Consider the following 18,554-nt stretch of genomic DNA (forward strand, 5'->3'; position numbering starts at 1 on the left):
GTCATCAAAGCAAAAGGTGGCTATTTTGAAGAACCTAGAATATAAGACATATTTTCAGTTGTTTCACACTTTTTTGTTAAGTATATAATTCCACATGTGTTAATTTATAGTTTTGATGCCTTCAGTGTGAATGTACAATTTTCATAGTCATGAAAATACAGAAAAATCTTTAAATGAGAACTTTTGGTCTGTACTGTATATTATATATATAAATATATATATATACAAACACAATACTCACCTCTCTTCCTTGTTCCCCTGCTTCTCTGGCCTCTGCAGTGAGCACCCGCACATCTCAGCACAGTGAGCACCATGTAGTGACATAATACACACACAATACGCGCCCACTGTCAGTGTCTGCATCAGTGACGTCAGACGCAAAGAGGGATTGATGAGAGAGGGAGCGTCACACTCCCTCACTCATCATTGCTTTCAACGATATCAGCATCCAGTCGATAAAGTTGAATTTGCGATGACGGAAGGGGGGCCCATTTCTGGACCTACCCCTCCCCCGCCTGGCTCACAGGCCCCATAACGGTTGGGTGGCAGTGCAGGGGAACCATGTCTCCATGATCTGCTGAAGAGTTTAACTGTATCGGCACACGATACAGCTTACAGTAGCGTAGCTCCGGTTGGTCCCTCAGAGCGTGGGGCCAGGGAACCACCCCCTCTGCTCCCCCCCCTGGTAGTTATGCTACTGGGTGTCACACATTACACCACTGATCCCATAGAAGTGTATGGAGTGGGGTCACATCTTACATACATTAGATACTGCATGTCTAATCCCATCCTATGTGATACACTCCGCTAAGCTCAATATCTAATCCCATCATGTGATAAACTAGACTTAGCCCTCTATCTACTCCCAGCATGTGATACTCTAAGAATATCTAATCACAGCACGTGATACACTTCACGTATCTAACCCCAGCTTATGATACAGCGAGCAGCAGCAACTAACAGAATCGGTTGTGTCGGAAGTCCTCGGTGACACTGTCTACTTGGCAGTATCACTTGTAGTCACAAAAAAAATGGCTCCGCACTGTGATCCTAAACTTCATCCTCACTTATCCTGTTGCAAACACCCAAAAGGGGAGGAGAGGGGTGATATCAGACACATGTGAGCATATTCAGCCCACATTTACTGCAGTCGTAATGTGAGCTAGTTGTACACTAGGTTTTCATGGCAAATTTCAGCCACTGCTCCCACTACTGTTTAAAAGTGGATATACCAAACCTTTTAAAATTATTTTTCATATTTTACTTCATTAAAAACAAATGATAATATATATATTTTTAATGAAAACATTAATACTTTACATTTTTTCAATTGTTTAAATTTTTGTTTTTTTATGGCACCTTCCCTTTAAGATAGGGAACCTATTAGGCCATTGAAAGGCATGAGAAACCAGTTGTGTATAGTTCCTTTATTTTCTCCCAGAAGAAGACCCAACAAGAGACATCCAGTGAGCACTGCGTCTGCTGACGAATGAGAGAACAGAGAGGAAGACTGGTGAATCCAGTGGAGTGGTGGGCTGAGTGGCCTGGTTAGGACTAAGCACAAGCTGAAAGAACTGCGCCAATAAGTGTGAGTAGGTTCCGAACACAGGTACACCCCTGTGGAAGATTGGAAGATAAAAATTCTTCAAACAAATCAAATACAATAAAAGATTTTAAATAATTAACTCACTATGTTTAAAGAGAAGTCTCCTACTGTAATGCACACGCCCGGGCTGAGTGGCATGTGCGTGTATATGTAGTGATTCCACTGGACCGTGCCGGAGAGTGAATGCCTGGAGGGGCGTAACTAAGTATCCACCCGATCCGACCAGGGTCGCACGACGGCATACGATGCCAGTGCACCAAGGAGGAACCGAGCAGAGGGACCAGGTGCTACTCCAGGACAGACCCCAGACACGGCTGTTGACCCACACAGGGGAATACAGGAACAGGCAGGTTAGGCTGGCACACAGACTGCTGGGTATAGGCAGACACGGCTGGTATGCAGACTTGGGGATGCTGGTCAGCACGACTGGTATGCATGCAGGGAGGTACTGGCAGGTACGACAGGTTGGAGCACCGAGTGGATAGGACCCAGTACAGACTGGGACTCAGGAACAGAACCACAGATGCGGTGGACAAACACAGCAGAGTGAGGCTGCCCAGAGCGGCGAGCAAGAGCAGAACAAGACGAGACCGCCAGGAGCGGTGTGCGAGAGAAGAGCAGGACAAGGCCACCTGGAGCGGTGAGCGAGAGAGGAGCAGGACGAGGCTGCTTAAGCAGCGAGCAAAGGGTCAGAGCAGAGCGAGACTGCCAGAGCAGCGAGCAAAGGGTCAGAGCAGAGCGAGACTGCCGGAGGAGCGAGCAAAGGGTCAGAGCAGAGCGAGACTGCCAGAGCAGCGAGCAAAGGGTCAGAGCAGAGCGAGACTGCCGGAGCAGCGAGCAAAGGGTCAGAGCAGAGCGAGACTGCCGGAGCAGCGAGCAAAGGGTCAGAGCAGAGCGAGACTGCCGGAGCAGCGAGCAAAGGGTCAGAGCAGAGCGAGACTGCCGGAGCAGCGAGCAAAGGGTCAGAGCAGAGCGAGACTGCCAGAGCAGCGAGGAAAGGGTCAGAGCAGAGCGAGACTGCCAGAGCAGCGAGGAAAGGGTCAGAGCAGAGCGAGACTGCCGGAGCAGCGAGCAAGGCAGAGCAGAGGGAACAGGGCTCTGTTCACATGGAACAGACTGGAAGGGAAAGGCAGAACCATGTACACACAAGATACTTGCAATGAAGTAGCGAGTGGACTCTAAACTCACAAATAGGAGTACAGGGACAACGAGTAGGAGTTAGGTACTGGATCAGATTCTGCAGGAAAAGGGAAGGTACGGACATAGAGAAAAACAGGTAACAGGCTAGGAGAGTATTCAGACAAGAACAGACACAGCAGCAAGATACAGGAGCGGGTCTAGGTATGCGGCCCCTAGAAGGCGGAACGAACAGGCTAGGAGCGAGTTCAGACAGGAACAGGCAAGATACAGGAATGGGTCTAGGTATGCAGCCCCTAGAAGGCGGAAAGAACAGGCTAGGAGCGTGTACACACTGGCCTGGAAATACAGCCTCCAGGATAGGCAGAAGACAACAGGCTAGAAGATAGTTCAGACAGGACACAGTTCAGACAAGGGAACTGATACCGCAAGGCAGGAAACAAAGACAGGACCTGGCACATCAGTGACAAAAAGCCAACTGACAGAACACAATGCTCAGGTAAGGATTCCAGGAAAGAGCTGGGTTAAATACCAGGTGACAGACAGCAATAGGCTGAGGATGCACAAGGGGTGTGCCCGCAGCAGCTACAAGAAGCAGGAAGTGATCGGGCGCCGCCCTTAAGCAGAAGAAACAGAGGCAAGCAGACAGCATGGAGGAAAGCCAGAGTGATTGTCTGGACTGGAAATCAAGTGCGCGCTCTTGCACAGTGGGAGATGGACCACTATGCAAGGACGCCGCCAGGTATGTTACAGTGCCCCCCTTACGCCCCCTCTTCTTCAGGCCTGCCAGAATCTTCCACAGGGAATTTGAGGGCCAATCCTTCTCTTCAAGGAGATTACTTCTACTGTCCACAGGAAGAGACAAAACAGGTCTCATCTGGGTAGCTAGGATGCTACCTCCTATCCAGCCATCCTCAGCAACAGACGAAACGGGTGGAGTACCAGGAACAGCACACAAGGAAGTCTCTCTCCACTTATTATCAGGTAGCACCCCAGAGGGTTCAGGAGACAACTGGAAGTCCTCCGCCGGGTTGGAGGGGTGCAGAGACTCGGGGTTAACCTCTGCTTCGGGGTACATCTTGTCAAGCTCACAGGATGAAATGGGCGAGGTATCAGGTACAAGGTGTAGAAAAGTCACTGTCTCTTTGTTTTCTGGTGGTACCCCAGAGGATTCAGGAAACAACTGGGGGTCCTCCGCCGGGTTGGAGGGTGTGCCGAGACTCGGGGGTAACCTCTGCTTCGGAGTACACTAGGTCGGACTCACTGGAAGAAGCGGGCGAGGTATCAGGTACCGAGTATAGGAGAGTCTCTGTCCATTCGCTATCAGGTAGCACCCCAAAGGGTTCAGGAGACAACTGGAGGTCCTCCGCCTGGTCGGAGGGGTGTAGAGACTCGGGGATAACCTCTGCTTCGGAGTACACTAGGTCGGACTCACTGGAAGAAGTGGGCGAGGTATCAGGTACCGAGTATTGGAGAGTCTCTGTCCATTCGCTATCAGGTAGCACCCCGAAGGGTTCAGGAGACAACTGGAGGTCCTCTGCCTGGTCGGAGGGGTGTAGAGACTCAGGGATAACCTTTGCTTCGGAGTACACTAGGTCGGACTCACAGGACAAAGCGGGTGAGGTATCAGGTACAGAGTATAGGGAAGACTCTGTCCATTCGCTACCATGTAGCACCCCGAAGGGTTCAGGAGACAACTGGAGGTCCTCCGCCTGGTCGGAGGGGTGGAGAGACTCGGGGTTAACTACCGCTTTGAGGTACCCATTGTCAGGCTCACAGGACGGAGCGGACGAAGTATCGGGTACCAGGTGTAGGGAAGTCTCTCTCCATTTGTCATCAGGTGGTATCAGGGGGTCCTCTGCCAGGTAGTAGAGATGCACAGACTCGGAGTTAATCACTGCTTCGGAGTACCCTTGGACAGGCTCACCGGTTAAAGTGGGTGAAGCATCAGATACCAGGTGCAGGAAGTCCTCCTGTGTGGATTCTAGGTGGGCAGAAGTCTCTTCGGGCAGGAGAACTGGTGCGCTACCCATGCACATTACCCGTCGGGGCTACTCCGGGATACAGGGAAATGAAGCTTCAGCAGGGACTTCAAGGTTGGGATCAGGAGGTCTTTGGGAGGACAGACCCTGGCATGACGGCTTGCCTCTACGCTTAGCACGTCTGGACTGCCTCTTGAGGTTGAGAGAAGTATTCTGGAGAGCATAGTCATCCTGTGTGGATTCTGGATGGGCAGTAGTCTCTTCGGGCAGGAGGACTAGTGCGCTACCCAGACACATTACCCATCGGGGCTGCTTCGGGATATTGGGAAGTGAAGCTTCAGCAGGAGCCTCCGGGTTAGGGTCATCGAAGACCATTAGAAAGGCCACCAGGAAGGCCTGCAAGTCCAGGACGATAGAATCTTGTGCGTCCCATAGGAGGGTGATCCATTCAATGCATCACCCGCTAGGTAAGACATCATGAATCCCACCTTATCCCGATCGGTGGGAAAAAAAAGAGGGTAGAACTTGAAGTGTAGCAAGCATTGCTCCACAAATGCATGACTCTGTCTTGGATCCCCATAGTACCGTGGCGGATCCGCAAGAACGAGTGCAGAAAGTTCCATCTGGACGGGTGCGTAATTCGCCTAGAACTCAGCTAAAGAAAAAAATTACTATTTTTTTTTTTTTTTTTTTAATGCACGTTTTCGCTGGAAAACATCTCAGAGAGCGAAGGTTGTGGGGCTCAATAGGAACCATGGCCTGAGCATGCTGTAATGCACACGCCCGGGCTGAGTGGCGTGTGCGTGTATATGTAGTGATTCCACTGGACCGTGCCGGAGAGTGAATGCCTGGAAGGGCGTAACTATGTATCCACCCGATCCGACCAGGGTCGCACGACGGCATGCGATGCCAGTGCACCAAGGAGGAACCGAGCAGAGGGACCCGGTGCTACTCCAGGACAGACCCCGGACACGGCTGTTGACCCACACAGGGGAATACAGGAACAGGCAGGTTAGGCTGGCACACAGACTGCTGGGTATAGGCAGACACGGCTGGTATGCAGACTTGGGGATGCTGGTAAGCACGACTGGTATGCAGGCAGGGAGGTACTGGCAGGTACGACAGGTTGGAGCACCGAGTGGATAGGACCCAGTACAGACTGGGACTCAGGAACAGAACCGCAGATGTGGTGGACAAACACAGCAGAGTGAGGCCGCCCAGAGCGGCGAGCAAGAGCAGAACAAGACGAGACCGCCAGGAGCGGTGTGCGAGAGAAGAGCAGGACAAGGCCGCCTGGAGCGGTGAGCGAGAGAGGAGCAGGACGAGGCTGCTTAAGCAGCGAGCAAAGGGTCAGAGCAGAGCGAGACTGCCGGAGCAGCGAGCAAAGGGTCAGAGCAGAGCGAGACTGCCGGAGCAGCGAGCAAAGGGTCAGAGCAGAGCGAGACTGCCAGAGCAGCGAGCAAAGGGTCAGAGCAGAGCGAGACTGCTGGAGCAGCGAGCAAGGCAGAGCAGAGGGAACAGGGCTCTGTTCACATGGAACAGACTGGAAAGGAAAGGCAGAACCAGGTACACACAAGATACTTGCAATGAAGTAGCGAGTGGACTCTAAACTCACAAATGGGAGTACAGGGACAACGAGTAGGAGTTAGGTACTGGATCAGATTCTGCAGGAAAAGGGAAGGTACGGACATAGAGAAAAACAGGTAACAGGCTAGGAGAGTATTCAGACAAGAACAGACACAGCAGCAAGATACAGGAGCGGGTCTAGGTATGCGGCCCCTAAAAGGCGGAACGAACAGGCTAGGAGCGAGTTCAGACAGGAACAGGCAAGATACAGGAACGGGTCTAGGTATGCGGCCCCTAGAAGGCGGAAAGAACAGGCTAGGAGCGTGTTCACACTGGCCTGGAAATACAGCCTCCAGGATAGGCAGAAGACAACAGGCTAGAAGATAGTTCAGACAGAACACAGTTCAGACACGGGAACTGATACCGCAAGGCAGGAAACATAGACAGGACCTGGCACATCAGTGACTAGACGCCAACTGACAGAACACAATGCTCAGGCAAGGATTCCAGGAAAGAGCAGGATTAAATACCTGGTGACAGACAGCAATAGGCTGAGGACGCACAAGGGGTGTGCCCGCAGCAGCTACAAGAAGCAGGAAGTGATCGGGCGCCGCCCTTAAGCAGAAGAAACAGAGGCAAGCAGACAGCATGGAGGAAAGCCAGAGTGATAGTCTGGACTGGAAATCAAGTGCGCGCTCTTGCACAGTGGGAGATGGACCACTATGCAAGGACGCCGCCAGGTATGTTACACCTACCAGAAGAGTTCTAATAAACAGCTCACTGAACTGTTTTTCCACTCTCATGCTTGGTCTTGACCACAAAGGGTTTTTCAACATCTGCCTCAAACTACAAACTACTTTATAAAACTGATGTAAGAACTATGCACAAATCCTCTTCAAAAAACCATTACCGAGTTACGGGACATAATATTATCTGTAAAATAATTGTCCTGCTAATTTTGCTTTCTTCCAGTTCGGTTAAGTTAACATAAAGAAGTTTATAAAATATACAAATTTATGACAAACTCCTAATTGTTCAGAAAAAAAATATTTAATGTTATCCAAAAACAGGCATAAAATCGCATAGTCTTTTTTAACAAATTGTGCATTTTCTACATCAATATAAAAGTGCAAATTACTGTGATAATAGCTATTACAGAAAAACACTTAGCATAATTTGAGCTGGTGTAAGGCTGAAAATAAACTGCATTGTGTGTAATGTTGATAGTAATTGGGAAATAAATGTAGAAATGATTTCTCATTGCCTGGAGCATAGCATTAGCTTTTAAGTATGCAAAAGCATTAATAATTTCTTTATCAATCCAGAGGAAAACCTTAATCAACAGAGCTTCTTGCTGCAGCTAGCCTACAATTTTTCGAAGTAAAGACTACCAGAGCGAATATATATAAAAAAAAAAGCAACCTCAAGGCCAGGGCTCAAAATGAGATCAGTATATAATGTGTTTCTGTTATTTTCCATCACAGATATTTGGAGTGCTGAGAGAAACTTCCAGAAATGAAGGAGTATACGTATTGCTTCATTTCAGTCCTCTTATTATGTGGTTTATCACATTCTCCTTAGAAAATGACGGCGCTGGTTACACTTCTTGATTATCTAGATGGTAGGAGTTGTGACCTGTCATATATTTGTCATTGGAAAGTAGCAGTATGTGTGTCTTTATTTCTACAAGGGAACTTGGAAGAAATACTTACTTTGACTGTTCACACTACTTAATGATAAAATATGGGGAAGATTATAGTGATTATTCTTCTTTTTAAAAGGTTTACTTGCAGCAACAGACTGGAGATTCTCGTATTTGTTTTATCTCCTTAGGTGCCATCATCAGTAGTGACCAAAGCTTCTAAGTTCTCAGATAGAGGAAGGAGAAATCATGGGCTACTGATGGGTTACCATAAAATCTGGGGGTCTTCTGCAGGCCCGCTTGTTTGCCTTGTTTCTGACAAAGTTTCATAATAGAGATAAGCGGGTATGACGAGTACTGAATGCACCAAATGCGTGAAGAGACTCCAGAGAATGATAAATTCAAAATGTAAAAAAAAAAAGCAAATACTTCACTGCTCACAGTCAATGACCAACGGCTCACTGTTCCACATACGGTCTTGGCGATTCTTCTTACCATCGCCATGCACTAAAATAGCACTTACTAGACCTGGGATATCTCTGAGCATGCCCGACGTAGAATGCACGTCGTAAGGTTGCAGCTCATATCCTGACATCATGACGTTGTTGCGACCTTACAAAGTGCATGTGCAGAGACATCCTGGGACTGGTCGCAGCGGGAATTCCCGGCCTAGCGTGAAGGTAAGAAAAGGGGCCAATGACCATACAAGGGAGAGAGTGCAGCTGAGGTGCCGGAAAGTGAGCAGTGAGGTGAGAATTAGGTTTTGGGCTTTTTTTAACCTTTTGCCAGCCCTTTTTGGTTAAGCCAAATCTGTCAACAGGCTGCTATCTTGCTGAATTTAAACAGAGCTAATTACAAAAAAATAATCAGCATTATGGAGAAAACAAATTTTGTAAAATTCGAGTAAAATTCAATTCCACTCGAATAAGTTTGCCCAATTCTACTTCATAGAATATTGCTAAAATTACAATATACTGCAATGCAGACGTTTTGGAGTGTACTGTATAAGCAATCACTGGCTCAAGTCCACAGGAGAATTAAAATAAAAGGGTAAAAAAAGTTGAAAACATTTCTAAAAGAATAAAAAAGAACATATAAGTTAAAATCACCTCTTTTCCTGTTATCAACCCCTTCCTGACAAGGCAATTTTCGATTTTAGCGCTTCAATTTTTTCCTACCCTTTTTCCAAAAACCGTAACTTTTTTATTTTGCTGTCAACGTCTTTATGTTAGGGCTTGTTTTTGGTGGAACGAGTTTCATGTTTGAATAAGACTATTCATTTTATCATGTGATGTACTGGAAAGCAGGAAAAAAATTCAACTGCACAATTCTGCAATTGTTTTTTGGGTTTTTTATTTACTGCGTTCATTTTACCGTAAAAATGAATTGGAAGTATGATTCCTAGGTCAGCATGATCATGGTAATACCAAACATTAATGGATTTTTTTAAAATTTAAGTGGTGAAAAATATTTCAGAAATTTGTACAAAAAAACATTTCCTTGTGTCGCCATTTTATGAGAGTCGTAAAGTTTTAAATAATCTGGTGATGGAGCTCTATGAAGACTTGTTTTCTGTACCTTGAGTTAATTGGTTGATTGATATAATTTCGGAGTAGATATGATGTTTTTATAATCTCAACATTTTTTTGCGATGTTGCAGAGGCGGGAAAAAACGCAAATCCGGAGTTTTAATTTTTCTCCGTTGGCCATTTATAGATTGGGCAAATTAATTTTATATTTTGATAGAATCATAGCGATACTAGGTGATGTGACCTGCGATTGCCTCTTCACTTGTGCTAGATACATCAATACATCTGTATCTCTGTTTATAGTAAAAATCATGATCTCTTATGAACGCCAGTCATGAGCACCCTGTGATAGTGTCACAGGGGCGCTGATGGGCGGTTGGAACGGTGAGCCTCCCTGCTGTTGTGTTGTAAATGCCGCTGTCACAAATTGACCAGAGTATTTAACAAGTTAAAAGCCACAGGCAGAGCTTCTCTCCACGTGTGGCAGAGGCAGATGATGGCTGAATATCATCTGCAGGTAGAGATGTGGACTCAGTTTCTGAGCCAGAATCAAAGTCAGGAATCAGCATATGTGTCACACTAGGTATGAACCCAGCGCATAAAAACGGGAAAAGGGGAGGGAGCCCTACCACTAGGGAAAGGGAGAGTGGAGACCCCTAAACAGATCTAAGCAACAAACCCTAACTCCCCTATAGACCCTAAATAGGTTCTGCACCTATCACTGAGCAGGAAACCTTGTCCTAGCTGACCCTAAGGATAGGCCCTAGGTAGGGAGTGGGAGGGGTGAGGCTAAGTCAGCCCCACTACAAACTAAAGTACACACAGGGGAAACAAACAGGGGAATACACTTAGCTCCAAGATGACACCGGCAACAATCCACGAAGGAACTCCAAGGTAATTCTAGCCAACTACTAGAATCCCAGGCCTGAATAGGTATAACGCGCTATCAACTCTCTGAGCAATCTGAGAGTATTTAAGGACACAGCAAGAAAGTGCTGATTAACAGCAGAAAGGTGGGGATTAGCGATGAGCGAGTGTGAATTGTTAACTCTTTCGGCGAGCGGCTGCATGTGTCACGGCTGTTAGACAGCTGTGACACATGCAGGGATTGCCTGTTTGTTAAGCAATCCCTGATGAAGAGGCCTGAGTAGTCTCGAAAGCTTGCAACTTGTTACCATCTTTTCAGTAAGCCATTAAAAGATATCAACCACTGAGGACTCTCAAATCTAAATATTTTTCTATCTACTGGCTAACATGGTACAAAAATATATATTTTCCCTGTGTCAACCCTAACACACCTGTGACAATATGATGCACTAGTATGTCAAATCTTGCGCAGAGTAATCAACTCATCGCTAGTTGTATGTAATCCAAAGTCATAAAAATAAAAACTAAAGCTCACTCGAATAAAGCAATCTCTTGCATACCCTCGTTGATCGAAAAATAAGAAAAGGTATGGGTCACATATTACGGTGAGACAAATTTTTAATTTTGAAGCTGGTAAAGCACTAAAGAAATATATATACAGATTTGGTAGTAACGGCGATAACCGTTTCCTGCATAATAAATATACCAGGACATTTTTTACATGCACTAGATGCTGTAAAATTGAATCCCAAAAAACAAGAGAGGAACTGCTGTTTTACACCTCAAAGAATATTTTCCTATACATCGCCTGATTAAATGATGCCAATGGCAAATATAACTCATTCTTCAAAAAAATAGCCATTGACTAACTATGAAAGCAAGAAAATAAAATTATACTTAGATCCCTAAAGGGAACCTGCCATTAGATTCATGTTATCAGCACCAAGGACAGCATAAATCAGATATTAAGTGCACGATTGCACCCAGGCATGTATAACTCCAAAATGCTGTGGCATTTAACAATAAATATACTTTGAAAAGTCGCCCGAGGATTATGTTTCTCTGCTGCCTAGACCGATGCGGTCTCCAGTAGGCTTCTCCCTACACCACTTCCCAAGATTGAAAGATCTCTCCCTATGTACACACATAGAAATAGGGCTAGGAGAGGTCAGACAGGAAGCTGCTTCAGATTAGTCAGCCGAGACACAGTCCCTGTCCTGCTTTTCAAAGTACGTTTTCTCTAAAACGACAGAGTTTTCAGAGCAAAACATACATGACTGCAATGGTGCAGACAGTGCCTGATTCATGCTGCCCATAGATCATTCAGCATGAATCTGATGACAGGCTCCATCTAAAGCTTGAAGTGGCTACTGACATGTATAGGAAATGTATAAGATTTCAGAAGAGGACCACAATATGTCTGCCTTCGAGTTGACATCTATTAGCTTTCCCAGGAACAGATATATCAAAACGGTTGAAAAGAAGTTAAAGTACATTGACAAAAGATGAGAAGTCAGGAAATGGGTAGTTTTTTATTTTTCATTTATATTTCATAAATCAATAGTACACGTGAAAATAAGCAACTTTGTAATATACAGTACAGACCAAAAGTTTGGACACACCTCATTTAAAGATTTTTCTGTATTTTCTTGACTATGAAAATTGTACATTCACACTGAAGGCATCAAAGCTATGAATTAACACATGTGGAATTATATACTTAACAAAAAAGTGTGAAACAACTGAAAATATATCTTATATTCTAGGTTCTTCAAAGTAGCCACCTTTTGCTTTGATGACTGCTTTGCACACTCTTGGCATTCTCTTATCAGAAAAAAATCCTTTCTTCTCCTTGACTGATCTATAACTCTCATTTCATGGGTAAATTTTATATTCAGTTAAGACAGATTTTTCCATTACAGAGTTAGAAGATGATAGTTGGTGCTTAAAACGTTCTATGGATGGAGGAGGAGCTAGAGGCAGACAAAGACAATCTACTGCAAGTTCTCCTGAAACTTTATGAGCACCAACTGTCATCTATATGAATTGAAAATTTGGAGAGTGAATTATCTGTTTAGGAGGAAAAAAATGGATTTTTCTATTAAGATATGATACAAAGTTTCTTATTTTCACATGTTCTATTGATTTATTACAAAAAAAATGCATAAAGTTATGATGGTATCTGATTACAGCTAAAGTAGCCAAAGCTGTTCTCAGCTACTCATCCCAGTGCTTCAGAGGCTACCAATCCATAGGTGGCATGTACCATATATGTGGCTTTGTCCCAAAGTTTTCTATTAGGGTAAACTATCTCATAGTTTAGTCACAGGTTATAACTAGTGTTGAGCGAGCACTAAAATGCTCGGGTGCTCGAAGCTCGGACCGAGCTCACTGTGATACTCGGGTGCTCGAGTCTATGGGAGACCCGAACATTTTTGCGGCGGCTCCCCCGGCAGTCTGTAGAAAGCCTAAAAAGTGCCCAAAACGATAGTGACAGTGCTCAAATGACATGGGGACAGCATGGGGATCGCCCCTGGAAGCATTTCTGACCCCCAGGTCACTGCTGTCAACAACGTGGTCAGAGGTATTAAGCCACTTTTACAGGCTCACAATAAAACGTTCAAAAACGAAAGTGAAAGTGCTTTCCTGTGAAATATGTTAACCCCTTAACGACCATGGGTCTTTCTGTTTTTGTGTTTTCCTTTTTTGCTCCCCTTCTTCCCAGAGCCAGAACTTTTTTAGTTTTCGTTCAATATGGCCATGTGAGGGCTTAGTTTTTGCGAGACGAGTTGTACTTTTAAAAGCCATCACTGGTTTTACCATATCGTGTGCTGGAAAATGGGAAAAAAATTCCAAGTGCAGTGAAACTGCAAAAAAAATGCAATTCCACAGTTGTTTTTTGGGTCCTTTTTTTACCACGTTCACAGATTGCTAAAACTGACCTGTCATCATTATCTTCCAGGTCGTTACGAGTTCATAGACACCAAACATGTATAGGTTCTTTTTTATTTAAGTGGTGAAAAAAAAATCCAAAGCTTGCTAAAAAAACAAAAAAAAATGACGCCATTTTCCGAGACCCTTAGCTTCTCCATTTTTCGGGATCTGGGACCAGGTGAGGGCTTATTTTTTGTGTGCCGGGCTGACGTTTTTATTGATACCATTTTGGGGTAGATCCGATGTTTTGATCGCCCGTTATTGCATTTTATTGCAAAGTTGTAGCGACCAAAAAAACTTAATTCTGGCGTTTAAAAATTTTTTCTCGTTACGCCGTTTACTGATTGTATTAATTCTTCTTTTATATTGATAGATCGGGCGATTCTGAACGCGGTGATACCAAATATGTGTATGTGGGTTTTTTTTATATATATTTATTTTGAATGGGGCGAAAGGGGGGTGACTTAAACCTTTATATATTTTTTTTTTTATTTTATTTTTTTAAAAACTTTTTTTTTTACACTTTCTGCTTGCTTCTATAGTCTTCAGAGGAGACTAGAAGCAGCAGTTGTCTGATTGCTTCTACTGCATACAAGCGATGAGCAGATCGCTTGTATGCAGGAGAAATGCTCACTTGCTATGAGCGCTGAGCACTAGGTGGCGCTCATAGCAATTGAGACATGACAACTACAGGCGTCTGCTGCAGACCCTGAGTTGTCATGCCCACCCATTGGTGACCCGCGATCACGTGACGGGGTCACTTATGGGCGGGGCTTAGGACTCCCGGAAGCGCGAGTTAAATGCCACTGTCAGAGATTTAACATGTTAACAGCTGCGGGTGGATTGCGATTCCAATAATCAGCTGACATGTGCTCGCTTCAGTGCGGCCTCACCGCCGGAGCCCCCGCTGAACCGGCCTTCCCGACCTGGTGCGTACTATTACTGACCAGGTCGGAAAGGGGTTAAGGAACATCCTTTCCAGGGTAAAGACTTGTGTATAAGGTAAAATAAATAACCAAAAACAAAAATACTCCTCCACACCTTGGGCTATGTTCACAAGTAGCATTTTTTATGCGTTTTTGCACGTTTGTATTGCTTTCAACCGTGACAAATGCATTCACCGGGAAATGTCATTTTAACATTTTACAACCTTATCTGGCCATGTGCTGTGTGACACATGCATACAGTGCTAAAAAGACATGGGAACAGCATGGTGAAGACCCCTGGAAGCATCTCTGACACCCAGGTCACTGCCTAAAAGTGTGCCCATCAGAAGGGATCCTTGCCGCATCAGAAGATGCAGACTTGCAACTATCCCCGTGCAAGTCCTTGTCCCAGGGCAGTGTTCAATTGTACCTCCCCCATTCCTTGCAATGCAAGCGAAAATATGCAGCCAACCACCCACCCACCCGCAGGCTGCAATACCATACTGCTAGCTTTCACTTGAAATGGGGCCTTTTAGTTTGGAGGAGGCCGAAGCTGGCCACTACCTCATGGCCGCTTCGGCAGCGAGGTATCCATACTCTGTCCCCAGCCGCCCGGTGGCCGGTTGTCCACGCTCGGTCCCCAGCCGCCAGGTGGCGGCCAGGTGTCCATACTCGGTCCCCAGCCGCCCTGATTTCTCCTGTCACCTTCCCCCACACTTTTCTTAGCCTGGCCTGCTTTAGGGCAGCATTGGACGAGCCCACCAGAGAACGAGACTCCTCCGGTGGGCTCTGGCTTCTCCATCAGGGGAGTTGAGAGTGCGTAGGTGAGGAGCATGATGATGATGATAGAAGTTAGCATCTGCTTTGTTTTCTTGGAATGCAAGCGCATGTATGTAGTAGCGGCTAGGCCTGAGGTGGTCCGCGTTTTGGCGCATATCCTACCTCCTCCGAGGATTGCTGGATGTTTTCCTGCTACTATCCCAGTTCTATGACTCCCGTTAAAACAAAGCTTCAGGTGATAAATGATGGATGAGGTGGTGGCAAAGGAGAAAGAGCAGGAGGAACAGGGACCATTCACATCAATATCAGGCCAGTCAACCAGATATGTCTTGTAGGATATGTTTCTGTAACAAAAGGAGCGGTTCGGCTACACAGTTATAGGGCATACAGTGAGTGCAATGCCTACCAAAAATTTCGAGCCACTCCAATGCCCCTTGGAAATGACATGGAGGTCAGAGGGCCTTAACTAAATCTTTTTTTCGATTTATAGCAACTGGGTCTCCCGTGCACTGTTGGCCTAAGCAGTGAATGGAAGGCTTTCCAAAAATTATGAGGAACTGCAATGCCCCTTACAAGAGCCATGTGTGGCACCCCAGGGGTCTGGTCACCACAGTAATAGAGATATTACGTCAGAGAGCAAGTGGGAGGTTTCCTGGTCAGGATCCCTTAAACATGCAACATCCTCCTGCCCCAGTCCTGGGAGGGGAGAATTCTGCCCTTATAAACTGGATCTGGGGCGGGGTTGAGTGAGTCAGAGAACAGTCAGAGTCAAAGTGAGAGCAAGGGAAAGTAACAGCAAGGAGCTCTGTAGGAGCTAGGAGCTAAAGACCAGGGGATGGAAGCTGAGCAGAGCTCGCCCTGGCAGAAGACAATAGGAACCGGACACAGGAGTCCGAAGCTGTGAGGACTTATATATTCAGCAGCAGAAACCAGCCGGCAGGGGATTTCAGGTCCTCTGGCCATAGAAGCCCGGAGGCTCAGTCACAAGCAAGGGACCAGCACCGCCGTTGTGGAGCGGAGGCTAACAGAAGGCCCCATGTCACCAGCCATACGGGTGAGCACTACACGGTACACTCAGGGACGTGGGCTACTTCTACCCGCTTACAGCAAGGTAGCCAGGAAGAGTGCAGACAGACGGGGAGGCCTACAACTCCACCTGGCCAGGGGAACTCCTGCTTGCTCACAGACTGACCAGTAGAGATGAGAGTTGTTCTACTCGAACTGTTCGCCAATCTCAAATTCGAGCTGTTTTGGGCGGTGTTCGAGCCGTTCGGCGAACACGAACAATTTGAGAAAAATTCGGCTGTTCGAGGTTATGTTCGATAACTGTTCGTGCACCAAAATCATAACTGGATTTTTTCTCAGTAATGTTGAAAATTAATGTTAATACGCAGTTTGAGTGTACAGCGGGGTGGGGGGAGGGGCAGGGGATGGATCTCTGCAGGAACAATGAAGATCTCCATTTTTTTTCCTCTTTCCCGCATTTACAGTGGGGAGGTGCAATCTGTCAGCCTATCAGCAGCGCACACACGGAGCGAAGTGCTTTTTTTCACACAAGCAAGGGCATGTGTCATTGGCAGTGTATGTCACATGTCCTTGCCCTATAAGACCAAGCCATTTTCCCCGTCGCCACCATTTTCTCACTGCTGCAGCTGCGTGTTAGACGGCACCGCTGTTGCTGTGTGCGCTATACCTTGTTAATTTCAAGCCAATTTTCGCACAAATCTACAGATAGCTTGGGAGTAGGGAATAGTTGTGATTGCAGTCCTTTTAAGGACTAGGTTACAGCATTTCCTACGACTTTTATCTGGCAGGTCTGTGCTCTTAAATAGATAGATTGTGGGAGTAAAGACTAATTGTAATTGGAGTCCTTTTCAGGACTAGGTTACATCAGTTCCTATCAGTTTTTGCCAGGCAGGTCTGTGCCAGTGCTGTGCAAGTTTTTTTCACAGCATTTGGCTGAATCTAGCAAAGCTAATCCTTTTTGGCCTATTGCAGAGTGTGTTAGTCAGTGGAGTAGCCTATCTGTGTTGCAAGATATACCACCTGTGTATAGAATACCAATTTTTTTACTGCACCTAGTGAAGTAAAATCTTTTGGGCATAGCATCATTCTATTAGTCCATCTATACTGACCTCCATCAGGTTGCAAATTGAATATAATTTTTTTCTGCATCTAGCTCTGAAAAAATATAGGGCTTCTAGCTGTGTGTGGGACTTGTTCTATTAATCCATCTATACAGACCTCCATCAGGTTGCAAACTGAATATATTTTTTTCTGCATCTACCTCTGAAAAAATATTGAGCTTCTAGCTGTGTGTGGGACTTGTTCTATTAATCCATCTATACAGACCTCCATCAGGTTGCAAACTGAATATATTTTTTTCTGCATCTACCTCTGAAAAAATATTGGGCTTCTAGCTGTGTGTGGGACTTGTTGTATTAGTCCATCTATACTGACCTCCATCAGGTTGCAAACTGAATATATTTTTTTCTGCATCTTCCTCTGAAAAAATATTGGGCTTCTAGCTGTGTGTGGGACTTGTTCTATTAATCCATCTATACAGACCTCCATCAGGTTGCAAACTGAATATATTTTTTTCTGCATCTACCTCTGAAAAAATATTGGGCTTCTAGCTGTGTGTGGGACTTGTTGTATTAGTCCATCTATACTGACCTCCATCAGGTTGCAAACTGAATATATTTTTTTCTGCATCTACCTCTGAAAAAATATTGGGCTTCTAGCTGTGTGTGGGACTTGTTCTATTAATCCATCTATACAGACCTCCATCAGGTTGCAAACTGAATATATTTTTTTCTGCATCTAGCTCTGAAAAAATATTTGGCCTTCTAGCAGTGTGTGGGACTTTCTCTATTAGTCCATCTATACTGACCTCCATCAGGTTGCAAATTGAATATAATTTTTTTCTGCATCTAACCCAGCCAATAGTTTTGGCCTAATACCACAGTTTGGCCACTCAGCTCTGCTCGGTTCCCATCCATTGTTTTTTTGTGCAAACAACTCCAGAGTTGTTAATTAGTTAACCACCAAAATGAGTGGAAAAAGGCCTGCTGCTGGTGGAAAGGGGAATAGGCGTGTTGGGAAGGGGAAAAAAGGTTGTGTCCGTGGGGTAGGTGTTAAAGCAACAGTAACATCTGCAGAAGAAAGACCATCTTCCAGCCAAACTAAAATGTCTACTTCTTTTAGCGGACAATGTGATAAGATCCCTTTCTTACGGCCACGCCAATCGCTACAAATTCCAGATGAGGCACAAAAACAGCAGGTGCTTCAACGGATATCAAGTGCTCCTTTAAGTGGGCTCTCCTCCACATCAACTTCAACATCACAAATACTCCAGTCCTCAAAGGTGTCACCCCAATCGCACTTGCTTCCTCACAGCTCCCAAATCTCCAGCTGCCCGTCTGAGTATGAGGTAGAACAGATGGTTGAGTCTGCAGAGCTGTTTACTCATACTATAGCCTGGGAATCAGAGGTCGACTCCAGCGCTTCTGTGAATCCAGACGAGGAAATGATCTGCACTGATGCCCAGAATCTTTATGAGTCGGATCCAGGACCAGACGCAGA

Source organism: Phyllobates terribilis, unplaced genomic scaffold, assembly GCF_046119375.1.
Source record: "Phyllobates terribilis strain yellow unplaced genomic scaffold, ASM4611937v1 Scaffold_3__8_contigs__length_932513732, whole genome shotgun sequence".
Taxonomy (NCBI): domain Eukaryota; kingdom Metazoa; phylum Chordata; class Amphibia; order Anura; family Dendrobatidae; genus Phyllobates; species Phyllobates terribilis.